Raw genomic sequence first — 16,623 nt, forward strand, 5'->3', positions numbered from 1 at the left:
GGCCACACAGACTGACCTTTCTCACCCTCTTGGAACCCTGAATTCACCCACATTGTGCCCAACTCCAGCCACAGATGGAGCGCCAACATGCCACACCCTGCACCCAACTCCTAACCTCAAACAGAGCCTGAGCCATGGCCCACCCTCACGTTAGCCTCACGAATGCAGCCCTGGAAGAGCCTCGAGAAAGCAGGCTGGCTAGGTGGGGCCCCCGTGCTAAGACTCAACTCCCATCCAGAGCTGAGGACAGGCAGGAGGCTCCCCGCCCCCTGACACCCTCCACCCACACACATACCCCATGGTGGCTGCTGGCCACACAGCTGTGCAGGCCTCCACAGGCACACGTGGGACCCTGGAGGTGGCATTTACCTCCGGAGTGACTCACTAAGGCTCCCATTCGTTTGCAAAAATGGGGTGCCATTTAGCATTTTCTCTCTCTTTAGAAAACAAGAATTTTAAAAGAGAGAGTGTAGAGAGATTTGAGGGAGTGGGTGGGGAGCTCAGATCTCATTTGATTTCCAAACTCATTTATTATGCATTCTCTCCTCCCCCCTCCCACTCCATCCCTTCCCTTGGGGGCCCTGGCCAACCCCTTCCAAGTGGCTCCTGTCTGCAGATCTTGGGGTGGACTGGGGCCCAGGACCCCCAGAAGGCACATGCTCTCCATGTGCAGGTCCTCAGCCCCCCACTTATCCCCTTATCCTCAAGCACCCATCTGGGTGGATCAATGTGAGGTAAGAGAGGTGAGGGAGTGAATCCCCTTCATAGCACAGTAAAGCCTGCAGCGAGGGAAGCCACAAAGGAAGAAAGAGCAGCGTTAGGGTTGGAAAGAATGTAAACTTCACCCTGACCCCCAAACTCTTCTTCCCCTTTCTCTTTTACAGATGAGGAAACTGAGGCACAGAGTGGGCAGTTCAAGGTCAACCAGCACCAGAGCTGGGTCTCTGCTTTGTTAGACAATTTAACTCCTAGGAATGTTGACTCCATGAGTAGAAGAGACCTAAGTTCTAATTCCAGCTCTGCCTCTCACTTTACATGTGATTTTAGAACCAGACATTTTACCCTACAGGGCCTCAGTTTTCTCCTCCATAAGATGGGAATGACATTAGCCCTACCTGTAAGAGATGTTGTCGAGCCATTGCATAGTAAAGCATCTTGAGGGCTGCTATAAAAACTGAGCAAGATTGTTCCTAGGCTGCTAACCCTTGACCCTTTGCTCCTTCTCCCAAGCCTGGAATCTAAGACAATTCCTGCGAAGCAGCTTGGTCCTGCCAGGACCTCCCAATCCCCAAAGCCTCTTTGGTCTCTGGGAGTTCACGTTCCCTGTCCTTGAGCGAGAAACAACACCAGACCTCACAGAAGAACCCTTTGCCTTGCTGGTCTCAGTTAAAAGGTAGGACAGGAAGATCTCCAAGCCTCTTCCACCCATGAAAAACCACAATATACTAAGATGTACGTGAGAAAGCATCACACCTTCTGGCCAGTCTGACCCAGACATGGCTCTCCACAAGGGGCGGGGGTGGAGAGGTATCTAGACATGCCCTCACATTCTGTGTCCCACCACTAGATTCCCAAACACAGGCCAAGTCACGGAGTCCTCCAATGGAGGATAGGGGATTCCAAGCACAGGTCATATGCTTGAAGTGGGGCCTCCGTTTGAGCTGTACCACCCTTGGCTCATGACACGACACCACAGCCAGGACTAAGAGGCAGCAAAGGGTCTCAAGCTCAGGCCTGCTGGGGCCTGCAGTCTGCTTTGGTGACAGGTAATTCCACAGAGGCCAATGTATTTGCATGAGAATATGAGACCTGCCCAAGTTCCAGAACATCCCCAGCTGCAGGGAAGTCCAGGAAGGCTTCCTGGAGGCAGTGTTTTAGGATGGCCTGGAGTGTGGACACTGGCATCTGATTTGGCCTTAGCCTTTGACTTGAGAGAGTGAATTTGCAAACTCCTCGCAGAGCGCAATGCTCTTCTGGAGATACACAGCAAAGCACTCCTGGTACCACAGGCCTGGGTGTTTCTCAGAGTCATGCCCCAAATCCCCTGGCACCTCTCTAAAGTCCTGAGAATCCCAGTGCCAGTCCCTTTCCCAAATGTTTTGTCCTCTGAGAAATTTGGCCACTGGTCCCTGTCCCTGGGAGCCACATAGCAAGAGGCCCAGGAGAAGGCCTGGCTTTGGGATTGAGTGAGGACACAGGCCCACCTCCAGAAAGACCAAAAAGGAGACTAACTCAGCAGAGCAAGGTCCAAACCCAGATACTAGGCCCACCTCTGCCACCACCTTTTTCTGAGACCTTGGGCAAATACCTATCCTTCCCCAGGCCTCAGTGTCCCCTTGCTAACAAGAGCTTTGAACATGAGTATCTGGACATGTCCCCTCCCATTCTGACACTGTAGGATCAGTGTTTTATGGAGTCAAATTACTGGGTTTGATAAACTCCAGCCCACCAACTCCTCCCCTTGGAGCAGAGGCCAACACCTGCGAGGGAGTACAATAAACTGGTTCCTCCAGCCTGGAAGGCCCAGCCCTATGGCCTCATGTCTCTATAAACATTCCTGCCCCAGCCTGAGAGGTTCCACGACCCTCTTGGCTGCTCACTCTGTTCCTGCTTGGCCTGGGGACCTTTCCCCTGCACTGCTCCAGAGTGGTGGACACCCCTGCCAGCCTGCTGGGGTGCAGAGGGAGGGCCAGGGGGAGATACAGAGGAAGGGAGGGGCAGTGCAGCTGGCAGGCATCAGAACAAACCTTTCCAAAGAAAGGCAGCTCCGCCAGGCTGGCCTCTCTCTCCAGCCTCCCAGGAGCCCTCACGTAGCAGCCAGAGGGATCTGCTGAAATGCCCAAATCTTACCATGTCCCTCCAATCTTTGATGCACTTCAGAGTTCCTTTTAGACCTCTGCAACCCCTAGGAAACTTCCACCCCAGACAGACAGATTTCTTCACTCTTGAGCACCTCCTGTCCGTCCACACCCCCTCCCCACAGCAGCACCTCCATAACTACACAATACACCTCTCCCCTTCCAACTTCCTAGCCTTTTACCTCCACCTGGAAGCCTGCCCCTTGCTGCTTTTCTGTCCAAACCCTGCAAGCCTTTAAGGCCAATCCCGAGAGAAATCCAGCCCTCACTGTTGTAAGCTACTCACTGTCCTCCCCTGCCTCATAGGTAGTTCTCTACTGTAAACTGTCATTTCCTAAATAGAAATAGAGCTCCTGAATCCTCTCCTACTCCCAGCCCGACCTCTCCATCATTGGCTTTCGTTCCCAGGTAGGCCTCCCGCTTCCTTTGTCCACAGACCAAAAGCTCCCTCAGGGCAAGACTGAGGGCTCTTCTCCCCTCACCTCTCCCCTCAAGATGCGGGGAAGAAGGGCAATAGTGATTCCTGTCTGTGTGACTGAAATCTCCCCAGAGATTAGGAACTGGCAGTCACACATTTAGATCCACCCTCTGCAGATTTATCCCATCCTTTCTGGGACTGATTACATTTTTTCTTGTACCTGGACTCTCCTGCCAGTGTGAAAGTCCTTTCACTGCCTCCCTTCAGCTCCTGTCTGACAGCTGGTACAGCCATGGCCGGATGCTCAGGCTGTGTACTGCACAACTCCAGAGGTGCCATTCACCAGACCATGCAATGTGACGACCTGGAGTCAGTTACCATGGCAGCCATGGGGCTCAAACTCCTAACTCTTCTCTCCATAGGTAGTCTACTGGCCAGTTTTTAGAGGGAACAACTCACAGGTCAGAAAATAGAACCCTCACTCACAGGCCAGGTTCCCACAGCCTCCACTCCTAGCCTTCAGCCTCCCTTTGTTCCAGGGTCACCCCCCCAGAGTGAAGGCCTGATCATTTCTGCACCTCAGTCTACCCATTTGAGGTAGATGGTATCTGTATTACATCCCCTCCTTGGGCCTCAGTTTTCCCAGACGTAAAGAGAAGGATTTGGGCTCTTGGTCTCTAATAGCTCCCTCTGTTCTAAAGCTCACCGATTTATTCTAAATAAATTTTGCCAGTGGTGAAGATATGATTCCCATACACATATTACTGTGTGTTGTTTTCAATTCAATGGGTTGAGGAGCCTAGAGAAGAGAAGGGACATTTACAAAATGCAAAGTAGCCTGGAAGAGCTGAGAAAGGGAGGAGTAATCAGATCTTGCTGGGGGATCAGTCCCAAAAGGTTCTGTGGGGTGGCAGCTGAGTAAGGAAAGAGGAGCCTGGGCAGTTCGATCCACAGAGGAGGGGAATCTACGTTGCCTTGAGGGAAAGGGCCAAGCATGAAATTGCAGCAGGAGAAACACAATGTTAGAACAGCGCGAGGCAGCGATGCTCAGAGCAGGGCAGTTTTTCCACCTGTCACTGGAACAAGTTCTTACGGACTCAGCCCAGGAAGTGAAGGACCCACAGGAGAAGGGAGAGGGGCTGGGAATGGCACCCCCATTTGGTGAGGGGGATGACTGTGAGGGTAGTGATGGAGAAAGTCCTCAGAGTCCAATAGACCTGACTCTGAGTCCAGGATCTGGCCAGACTCTCTGGGCCACCTCAAGGGAGCTATTTTTCTGAGTATCTGTTTCCAGATGTTTTAAGGAAGAGTAACATTTCCTACCTCCCAGGATCACTGTGCAATAAAGTGCTTAGCACCTTGCCTGGTACATAGTACACTCAATGATTGTTTAGAGCTATTCCAATGACAGTGCCCTAGCAGGTGACCTGTGCCCATGGCGTCCAGGTACAGGCACACACACATGCACACACACAGGGTAGGGCAGTAGACTGGGACACACACCCTGCCATGTGCCCTTTGTGAGGAAGAGGAGGCAGGTAAGGACCTAGGCACGGTGGAAGGAGGAGAGAGGCAAGGAGCCTTTTCCAGCCTCCTTAGTGTCATCTCCTGGTGCCTGCCTCCCTCCCTCCTGAGGGGGAGAGGGAGGGAAGTGAGAAAGTGGGTGTTCAGATGTGTTCTACACTCGCTGCGTCTCACACAAGCAGCCCCACCCTGACGGGACTCCTCAGGGAACGAATGGAAGTATATTCTCAGCACCTAAGCCACATGCCCTGGTGCGGACACAGGGAGAGTTGTACCCCGCCCAGGGTCCCGGGCACCATTCATTCAGGTGCGGGGGGTGGATTTACACACAGCCCAGTGGTACTCCCACTCAGTGTGTGTATGCATGAATTCACACTCATTCCATCACTGTCATGCCTGGTTCTGGGGGATGGCATGGCACCTGCCAACGTCACAGGTTGGGTGTGAGTTCATGGTAGATTCTCACACACCAGCCTCCCAAGAAGCCCTGCTGAGACCAGGCTTGCTGCTGCCTACTGTATGGCCGGCCCGGCCCTGTGGGCACAGCCTTTCCTCCACCCGGGCTTCCCAAGGCACCATCCCAAGGCACCATCGGGCCCAGATTGTGCAGACCTGGGCTGAGTCCTCCTGATCCCCAGTGCCCAGCTCAGGGCCCGGCACAGAACAGATGCTGCTGAATGAACGACTGGCTGGATGAATGAAAGAACGACTAATGCCCACTCCCTCAAACCACGGGCCATACCGCCTGAGCCTAGGGCAGGGCAGAGCCACCTTCAGACCTCAGCACCTGAAGCTCTGCCTGTCAGGGCCGGGTGGGGGGAGGGGGCGGGACAGCCCAGTAGCCGGTGTCGCCGAGTACCCCTCCTTCCCGAGAAGAAATCTGGGTCTCCTGACTGAGCTGGGGGCGGGGGCGGGGGATGTCGCGTCCCGGATAGAGCGGCAGGACAAGGGGGCGCGTCCCCGCTTGCGTTGGGGGGCGTGGGATGAAGTGGCGGCCGTGGGACGTCCCCTTCGGTCCCCGTGCCCGGGTCTGTCCGGGGCCTCCGAAAGGTGATGATAGCTCACAACCGCGGGACTGGACCCGAGCGCCGTAGACCGGGCCCTTTCCAGCGGGGCCATGGAGAGGGGGACGCGGTGTCCCACGAGGTGACCGGGGGCGCAGGAAGGACGTGGGGCACGCGGAGCCCCCCTCTCCACGCGCAGGGCTCCGGCCTCGCCGCCGCCCCCTCCAGCCCTCCCGGAACCTCCGCCCACCTGCGCGAGGGGCTCACCTGGGCCGGCGGCCCCTCCTCGGCACGCGTGGGTCCCTCCCCCCGGGCCACCAGCCCTGCCCTCCCGGCGCCCGCCCTCACCTGCACGGCCCGCCTTGGCCATGTCCCGGGCGGCGGGCTCCGGCGGCGCTGCCCGCGCTCCTCGCGGCTCCCGGGCCCGGTCCCGGCCGCCGCGGCGCCTCCGGCCCCGAGCGGACTCCGAGCGCCGCGCCCCGCGCCCCGCGCCCCCGCCCCGCTCGCCTCGGCTGCCGCCACCGCAGCCGCCGCCGCCTCGCCTCGCCCTCCCGCTCCCTTAAAGGCGCCGAGCGGCGGCCGCGCCGGCCCCCCCGCGCCGCCGGGGAGGGACTGACGAAGGAAGGCGCCCAACGCCGCCCCCGCGGGCCCGCACCCCCGCCCGGGGCAGCGGCCGCAGCGCTCCAGCCCGCTCCGCTCCGGCCCGCGCGGTCACCGCAGCACGCGGGGGGCCACGGCGACCGAGACCGGGACCGGCGCAGAGACGCAGAGACAGAGCCGGACACACTGCGGGCTGGGGACGTGCAGTGGGAGCCGGGAGCGCAGAGACACCGAGACACGGCGCTAGAGAGAGACACTCCGAGGGCGAAACCACAACGGGGAGAGAGAAATTCAGAGGAGCCCAGAGACCCAGAGCCTGGCACCGGGCAGAGAGTGACAGAGCGAGCCGGAGAGAGGAAGAGGGGGACACGGGGAGGCTCCCAGCCGAGAGGGAAGTCACTCCGGGCTCAGAGATAAGAGAAGGACCCCCCCTCCACCAGCTCCCACTCCAGGGATGCTGGGTCGTTTCCAGGGTCGAACCTAGCCTTGAAAGAGAAGGAATTCCCATGACTTTAACTCTAAATAGGAACATGTAAAACACATGCAAATCCCACCTGGGATTCCAGTCTGGACCAGTGTCTGTGGACCCCAGCCGGCTTGTGTACCCCTTCCACTTCCCAAATCTGGGATGGAGACATTCTAGTGAACAGGCCTCTTGGGGGCTGGGGAGATTTGGGTTATGGCTTCTGCCTAGTGGCAGCCGGGAATCTCCAGTCCAGCTCCAACAGGGGGCAGGAGATGGCATTGGTTTTTGGTGGAGCCTGGGACGTAGGTACTCAGGTGGTAGACCCTAGTGGAGAGCAAGCGTCTGCCTAGCTCAGGACCCAGCCAGGCCTGTGGGCCCAGCCTTTGGCAACTCCCAAGATCCCCCAGAACCAGCTGTCTGGCTCCCTGCTGCTGGATAGAGGTGGGCAGTGCTGTTCCTCAGATTACTTTCAACCCCCACTGAGCAAGCCCTCTACTGAGAAGATGCCCTGCTTCTCTCCCAGGAATTGGTAAGGGCTAAAACCCAGCTACGATCTGCACCCAGGCACCCACCCTGTCCCACCTTCATCAGCCAGGGGGAAAGGTGAATCAGATAATTCCACCCCTGGGCTAGCCATGATCCTGACTCCAGGGTCCCATTAGCTCCTCTAGGTAAACTGGGTACATATGGGGCTAAAGGGGGACCTGGGGACATTTAGTCTGGCGCTCCCTCTGGAGTTTTGACCTCATCCGCAGGATCCCTGCTAAGCAGCCCTTCAGCTCCTGGTTGATTACATGCAAGGACAGGGAGCTCAGTACTTCAAGGGAGGATTCTTCCATCTTTGGACAGTGCTGGCCATGAGGATATGCTTCCTTACTTGAGCTGAAATCTGCAACCTGTATGACCCACCATGGTCCTGCTCTGCATTCTGATGCCTCACCGACCAAACCAAGGCTTCCCAGGGCCCTCTGTATAAACTCTCTAGTGTGGCTTCACTGAGGGACATCAACCATCCTGGATTGCCAGGGACTGTCCTAGTTTTAGCACTGAAAGTTTCACCTCCCAGGAAACCCCTCAGTCCCAAGAGCACTGGGTCCCAGAGCCAGACAACAGCACCAACTCCAGACTCCAGTAGACACAGAATTTCACAAGCTCCAAGGTCATGAATACAGAGCTGTGCACCAGCACATGCCATTGGTCACCAGCCGAGAGAATGTGAATGGTCCCTGCAACCCTCTCCACAACTGGGTTGGGAGTAGGAACAGGATCAGTAATGAATATTTATTGGAGAGGCAGTATGCTTGGGGCTTTCTATATACCCTGTCTTTTAGTGGGGTTTTTTTTTCTTTTCTTTTCTTTTTTTTTTTTTTTTTCGGTTGCTGGCCAATACAGGGATCCGAACCCATGACTTTGGTGTTATAAGGCTGTGCTCTAACCAACTGAGATAAACAACCAGCCCCATCCTGTCATTTAACCCTCATGTACTCCCTGGGGCATACTGTGTTATCTCCGGTGTACACATAAGGAAACGGGCTGAGAAAGTTTGATTATGCAGGATTCGATTTCAGACCCGTGCTTTGCCTCACTGTCCTCACCCTTCCCTGCAACTGAGGGAGTTTCCGAGGTCTGACAGACTGAATAATGTCCAGGTTTGACCACCTGGTCTGTGGGTGTGTGAGTAGTTACAGATGGCAGGAAAAGCAATAAACCTGCTGCAGAGGGAACACATCTGGGTCTGAGCACCACCCCCAGCCCTTGGCTTACAGTGACCAAGGTATGTCAGGGGCCTTGCTGTTTCTTGGCACATTGTGTGTGTGTACATGTGTGTGCATGTGTGTGCACATTCACACACATATAGACACAGGCAAACATGTCCTGCTCACAGAAGATGCTCTCTAGGTGGGCACTGAGACTCTATACCCCCCACCGCTCAAGCCAGTCACCACAAACCATAAACTAGTTGCCCTGGGAGGGGGTGGGTGGAGCCAAGTTGAAGAAAATTTCAGAAATCATCTTGCCAAAAAAAAAAATTATCTTGCCAGACCACCCTCCCCACCCCATTTCTCAGATGGAAAGACAATGGGCCAGACTTCCACGTGACAACCAAGATTTCTGGCTCCATCCATGGCTTCCCCCGTAAGCATTACTCACAGCCAGAGCCCCTGTTTGAAGCCCAGCACTGTTGGGTGGCTCTGGAGTCCAACAGCGCAGGTCCTGAGTGTGCTGTCACCAGCTGCCAAGTAAGTTCTGTCCCTTCCTTCAGACAGAGCAAACACACCAGGACTCAAGGCCATTAGATTAACCGGTGGGAGTCAACTTCCTGAGTCAGAAGAACCATCCTTAATTGGAGAAAGGAATAACTAGCAATTTAGAGATGCTGACCTCGGCTGACTGGAGGACAGAGAAGCAGGAGCCAGCCGGTTTCTCCCGGGCCTCCATGTCAGGGTTCCAGACCCAATCCTTCCTCTGAGAGCTGGCACCCAGGCCTTTCCTCTGACCACAGTTCATTCTGCTTCTGCCTCCGCTGGAGCCAGCTGCTTCCAGACCCGGCAAGCGTTATAACTCAGAGAACTGGGGAAAATAGGCAGAGGCCAGGCTGTCAGTGACCGAGGACTTGTGCACGGATATAGACAGATTGGAGAGCTCCAGGCAGGTGGGGAGTGGGAGCTGGCTGCAGGACCACTCTTCAACATGACTGTCCCGGGCCTGGTTATCGAACCTGGACAGATGGTGTTCAAGCACTTGGAAGGGAAGGTGATGGTCCCTAGGAGCCAGCATGGTCCCATGGAAAGCCAGTCGTGCCAAGCTAAGCTCATTTCCCTTTTGGACACGGTTACAGTGATTGGTGGAGTTGGGCATTGCCATGCCTTCTGGGCCTGGGTTTGGGCACAGCTGCTGCCCAGCTCTCTGATGGCAACTTTGTGAGCAGCAGAGGGAGTCAGGAGCAAGATAATGGCCTGGTCAAGTGACTTATCCCTGTCCACTCCTAGAGGGACTCCAGTGGAGGGAGGCTTCCAACAGGACTTGGGCCACATCGCGCATTTCAGCAAAGGTGCCCACAACAATCAGCAGGACAAGAAGGATGCAGCTCCTGCAGACCACATGGGGCATCATCTGGCCAGATGCATGGCCTTTCACAGTGGCCTTGACAACCTGAGACCATGGGCCAAAGCCAAGAGAATGAGATGAACATGGACAGACAAGCGCATCCATCCTTCCAGGCTCAGCACAAACACTCTTTCTCCAAAAGTCCCTCTCAACCTCCCAGCTGTAAGTGTTCTCCCACTTCTAGGTTTCCATACTCCTCTTCTCTAGTCCTGCTCCCTCACTGATGTCACATTGTCATCTCTCACCTGAACCACTGGCAGCTCCTTCCCTTCCCAAAGTGTCTCCTGGCCTGGCTCGACACCCTTCTGCACCCTCTCCTCACTGGTTCCCGTGTTTTGAAGTCGCCTGGTTGCTGTCCGCTGCCCTGGGGACCACTTCCAATCACAATCACCAAGGCAGCCCCAGACACAACTAACTACTCTTCTTTGGAGCCTTCCAGAACAGCTCTTAGAACAGATGGTTTGTTCTCACCCTCTCCTTCTCACCCCAGGCTGCACCCACTTCTGCCCAGCATGAAGGACATGGGGTAGAACATGCCCTTCCATTCAGTGCTGTTGCTGCTTCTTACAGGTGGCTGTGGCTTATCCAGTCTATGCTTCTACCTTCCACCTCAGGAAGGATTAGGACCTGCCTGTCTTCATCCCCTCTGGTGAGGGTCCATTTTCAGCATTTGCACTGACATCATGGCCTCACCCTCAAGGCAGATGCTATAAAGGAGACACTGGGTTGCCAAGGGTCTCATTTGTGGTTTCCTGCAGAGGCAGTAGGATTCCCTTAAAATCAATAAATAACCCCTGAGGTGAACCCTAGGCCCCCATGGGTGAGGACCCCCCAGCCAACAAAGAGCCTCATGCAGCAGACCAAACTGAATGCAGTACTCTGGCATTAGAGAGCATTCCTACTCTATTCCTGCAAAATCTAGACAACATACATGTGCGTGTATCCTCAGCGTTTTCAAACAATGTTTGGGGACATCTTGCAGAATCTGTTGAATTGGATGTCATCAGATTTTTACTGGAGATGCTGAGATGAATTGAGTCTCAAGTGTGGATTTTATTTTACCAGGTGCTGTTTAGCTTGCTTTTATCTAACCAAGTGGGGTGTACTGGTGGATGAGATTTTGCAAAGAGGGTCTGGAGAGACTGAGGGGTAGCTTTTCAAGAAATGGGGTGGTTGGGTGGAGGCGGGGAGAGAAGTAGCAGCTGCTATGAGGAGAGGAACAGTGGGGAAAGAGCTTGATCCAGTTGTCCTATAGGATTTGCTGTGTGATACACGGTGGGACCCCTCCTCCCTGCCCATGGAAATGTCAGCAACAATTTATCTCTCGCTCCTGAAGCTTTCACAGCTGGATCTGTATTTTGCATTTGTTTGAGGTCAAGACTGTTGAGATTGGCCCCAAGCACGCCCAGTTGTCTTCAAGTTACATTTAGACCAAATAAAAATTAGGAACTGGGTGACAATTCAGAACTCACTGCAAGACTGGCTGTGTGTGTCTGCACTCCTGCAAACACCCAGCAGCACTGGGTGCCCCGGAACAAGCAAACCCAGATGCTGTGACCTCAGCCATGTCCCTCCCCTGCCCGCCCTCCCCCCCCCCCACACACAACGTTATTTGTTTATGACAGATTCCAGAACCCAGAAAATCAAACACAGTTGTAAATGATAAGGCACTAAAGAAGAAATAGATCAACAGGAAAAAAATTGCCTGATTACTAATGCAACGATTTCGGACAAGGGCAGGAAATCACAAAGCCATTATGCAGATGGATTATGTAATGGATGGCAGCTTTATGTGCACCTATTACACTATCTGCATCTATCGCGGCTCTTGTACAACCTGCCTCAGCTCGACTCTGCTCTCAGGCACCACTGCTCAGTGTGGTCCTTGCTCTGGAACCCACCATTGGTTCCAGCCCTCTGTGCTGGCCAAATGTCACAGAAACACAAATGGCAGCGTTGGAAGATGCTGACGGTTCATCCAGACCCAAGCCATCTTTAATTCTTCGCTTTTAACCTGAGATGCGCGTGATGGGATACGGTAGCATGGGTGACACCATGCTGGTCCTCAGTGCACAGCATCTCCCGTCAGTCTGGGCAATCCTTTATTTCCCCCCAAACCCCGTTCCATTCCTCTCCTCCAGGGATCCACTCTGAATCTGCAGGTTTTCCAGTCTACCTTCTAAAGTTTTTTCCAAATATGTGTGTGCATTTAAACATTACATAACAGCACCATGGTAGGCAGCTTATTCTGTTTCTTACTTTCCCTGTTAGTATTGTTTCTGGGATCAACCGCATTTGGTATTTGTAGATTTGACTCGTTCCTTTTGACTGCTGCATACTATTTTATTGTGTGATACACCTCATTTTATTTTTCTAATTCCTTCTGGATGGCCATTTAGGTTTCCCAGCTCCTTGCTGTGTTACAAGTGACACTGCACGAGCATCCCCTGCGCGTCCCTACCTAATTCTTCACCAGATTGCTCTCTAGAGAGGTTGTCCTGCCAGTGCCTTTGTCTGACACACGGTAAGACAGGCCCAGAGAGGGAAATGGCTCACCCTAGTTTTAGAACCCAAGCATTTTGACGTCCAGCCCAGAGCTCCCCCACCTCCGCCCTGCGATGGACATTTTGTCTCTTTCCTCGTGTCCAAGCACTGTGGCTCCCTTCACAGGAGACACAGGAGATAAGTGAGGGGTCTGAGCTGAATGCAGCATGGAAAGTCATCCCGTGCAACAACAGAAATAAACCTTGGTGGCCCCTGTCATCTACCCAGATGAAAGCTCCTGCTACAGGTCTGCTCTGCAGAGACAAAATCTGCCCTTGTTTGTCGATACAGATCTCCAGGTATACTGGTTTCACTTCCCAGCGAGGACCCCACATTGCTCAGGGCTCAGGCAGTTGCTGAATAAATATCAAGGCAGAGTCACTGTAGGGAGGGAGCCCCCCACAAAGGGTCATTCTGTCCATCCCCCTGCCTCCTGACTTTGCAAAAACCTTCAGACCTCTGCTGGGCTTAAAGCTTGTAAGGAAGAAACCTGTTCACTTATGAGGGAGGCCACTCTAATTCTTTAACTCTGCTAGCTGGGAAGCTCATCCTTGTGTTTGCTCTATTTCTCTCCTACTGTAACAGCAACACATGGATACAAATAACAATAACGGTAACAATAGTAGATATTTCCTGAGTGACGACCATGTGCCTGGAAGTGTTTTGAGTGCTTTTCATGCAGTTACCTCTTTGTAACAACATAATGAGGGAGGCATTATTATGACCATTCCCATTTTGTGGGGCTCAGAGAAGCTAAGAATCTTTCTTTAGGTCACACAGCTAATAAGTCCTGGAGCAAGTATTCAAACCCAAGCCCTCTGATGCCACGTGCTCCTGTCTTAACCACTAGAGGGAAGAAGATAAGAAAATATAAGACCAAAACAAGGCAGAGGAAACCAAGAGGCTGAGGCTTTGCCACCGACTCCCTGTGCAAGCTTTGGCAATTCTCAGGGCTTCCTTGTCTATACAGCAAACCCACTAGACTCACAGGGTTGCCAGAGCCCAAGCAGCTTGGCTTTGACCCCACAATTTTCCTAATCCCCCTTGCAAGATACCCTGGCAGGTAGAGGAGGTGAGGAAGGAGCTGAGTCTGCAGGATTCTCCTGGGCACAGATGTGGCTGCCTTTGTCTGCCTGAGGCCTCCTGGGGCTATTAATGCCTCCCTCCTTGGCTGCCAATCCGATATCCCAGGAAGATCTCCCAGGGTTGAGGGGGCTATCTATTCATATTGCAATTTGAATGCTTCTGGTCAGAATGACTAAAAGGCTGAATTTTACAAGGGTTTTGGAAGTGAATTGACTCCACTTATTAAAGATATACTAGATTACACACTGAGCAAAAGGACACTCTGGGGACTCCAGGCATCACGGCCCTTCACGAAGACGGAGCACCCCTTTCCAAGCGGCTCCTGGTGAACCAGGGTGGGAGACATCTCACCAAGCAGGTGCCAATTGAATTACCAGCTGAAGGATTGCAGTGCACCGAGGAAAAAACATCTCAGCCCAGAAAAGCTGTTGATGAGTAAAGAGGCAGTTCTAGAAATCCCCTCTGATTATTTCATGTAAATCCATCTCTAAAGGCAGGAAGGCAAAGGTTAAAAGGAAAGTATTCGTGGGAAGCCTTGACTTTCAGTCAATGCAGTGTGTGAGGGGGGAGAGAGAGAGGTGTGGGGTGTGTTTAGACTTGGAGAACATGATGGATGGGGGTGAGGCATCATCACTGCGCTTTGTTTTGGGGCTCAGAGCACCTGGGGAGTGAACCCTAAGTGGGTGGGGGCTTTCTTTTTGCTGATGGGGACGTCGCATAGTTAGATGGATAATTTGGACTTAGGACCTGTCAGAGTTGGAAGGTCCTTCCGATCCTGCTCGTGGGACCCAGCACTCGCCGTACAGATGGTACACATGGGCCCCAGGTAAAGCAGGGGGACTCAAAAACAGAGTGTTGGTGGCTCCTAGCTCTGAGCTCTCTTCTCATGCCCTCCAGGGCGATGTAGGGAGCCCTCACCAGCTTGTGACTGGTACAATAACTTCTACACTTTCTCCTTGGTGTCCCCAGCAGAATCTTCCTTCCACCCCACGCTGCCAGGGGATATGTCACTGGTGCACAGACTGCACTTGTTCACTGATGCTGCACAAGGTCCAGGCCATGTGTATACAACACGCATGCTTCTGTTGTAAGCAGCCGGCACACGCTCAGGCTCTCTGAAGCAAAAAGACAGTTTCTTGGCAGTCTGTCAGGGTCTCAGAGAATCAAAGGGCAGTCTTGGAACTGTCAGCAGACAGGAACTGAGGCAGCTCGAGAGGCCCAAGAACTATAATAAAGCACAACAGCAGCCTTTCAGTAGGAAGACTTTGGCCAGCTGGCTACTCTCTTACTGTAGACACCTGACCACTGATGGGGTTCTAAAGATACAAAAATTTTGCATCACTCATTCGAGCCAGGCCTGAGTGGCCAAGCCTGGGACACGTGAGCATGGCCCAGCTTCCAGGTGTGGGAAAGGGAGATGGAGAATCTTGTCCTGAGATGTGGGGTCCTGCATCCACATGACCGTATTCTCGGGACATCGAGAGTGCAATACATTTCTGAGGGCTGGACAATTTCCATGAGAGGTTGCATCATGACTTCTAAATTACTTAGACATTGCGAACCTTGTCATCCTGCGGACCCAGCAATCCCCCCAAAGCTCATCCCTAAAGCCCTGCCACAGTTAAGGGTTGCAGAAACCTTCAGGGAAGTGCAGCTGCCTGTTGTCAGGGGGTGTGAGGGGGGCACATCTCACAGTCACCTGTGATTGGCACTCCACCCAGCCTGAGGGTCCCAGCTGTCCTCAGCAGGAGACTGCAGAGCAGGGTTGGAGGCCTCTAAGATCAGCCGGGCTAGTGAATGAGGAGGTTGCAGTCCTTCCCTAGCGCTTGCCTGGCGGGGCTGTGTGGTTTTACATCTTTCCACTTTGCAATATTTCATATTTGGAAAATAAGAATAACATGATTTTCAGAGTTCTATTCTTGAAATTCTATTTCAAGCTATACAAAGTAGAAATTTACAAGAGCCTTCTTAGCTTGAGATTCAGTGAGCCTCAACTCCGGGGAGTAGATTTCTGCTCCCCTCCCAACAGTGAGAGGGTTATTAGAAATTCCTGAGGTGGGGAGAATGAGGGGTTTTGCTTCGTTTGGATTGTGCATCAAAAGGGAGCGTGGGCTAAAAAAGCTAGAGGAAACAGTGATGCAGCCGAACGAGCTCCAGAGTGGGAATTAGAAGACCTTAGGTCTAGTCCCAGTTTCGCCGATTTCCTGTGAGACCTGTTCCCACTCTGGGCTTTTGTTCTTGTCTGCAGAAAAGGGGTCAATAAATACTCCTCTGTCTACCTCAAAGGAAGAGATTGGAAAATGCTTTGTGATGGCAACACTGCTATGTACATACACAACTTCAGAGAGTATTAAAGGGGAGGGTCCAGGACTTAAACATTCAGTTCAGGGCTCCTTAACCTGGGGCCCAGGACTGCCTAGACCTAGGATTGTGAGCCCCCTGAAACTGCACATGAAATTGAAAGTGTGTGTGTGTGTGTGTGTGCATGTATGGGCTGTGTGCATGCATGTTGCATGTGCACATGTGCATGTGTATATATTGTGTGTATATGTGCATGTATTTATGTGCACACATTTTGTGCATGTATGTGTTGTGCGCATGTAGGTGTGTATATGTGCATGTGTGTATGTATATATATATGAGTAGGTGGGTATGTGTGCATGTATATGTGTGTGTGGTGTGTATATATGCATATACATGTGTGTATATATGTGTGTGTTTTCTGATGAGAAGTTTTGTCCAGATTTTTGAAGGAGTCAACCTTTCAAACAGCACAAACTTCTGTTTTAATCTGTCCCTTTGTTCAGATGGGAAACAGGCCCCCTGAGTCAGTGCAGGGAGTCTGGGGCTTGTTCGTGTCTTAAGCTGTGAACAATTAAGCTGAGTTAATTAAAAGCTTTGGCGGCTGAGCCAGCATCCTTGTCCCCCCACGCCAGGCGGCCTCTGTCACACATGCCGTGGGTCACGAGGGCTGCAGCAGTGCCCGGAATGGCTGCGCTCCCCTGCAGAGGCGAG

This window comes from Cynocephalus volans, chromosome 10 (assembly GCF_027409185.1).
Source record: "Cynocephalus volans isolate mCynVol1 chromosome 10, mCynVol1.pri, whole genome shotgun sequence".
NCBI classification, from domain to species: Eukaryota; Metazoa; Chordata; class Mammalia; order Dermoptera; family Cynocephalidae; genus Cynocephalus; species Cynocephalus volans.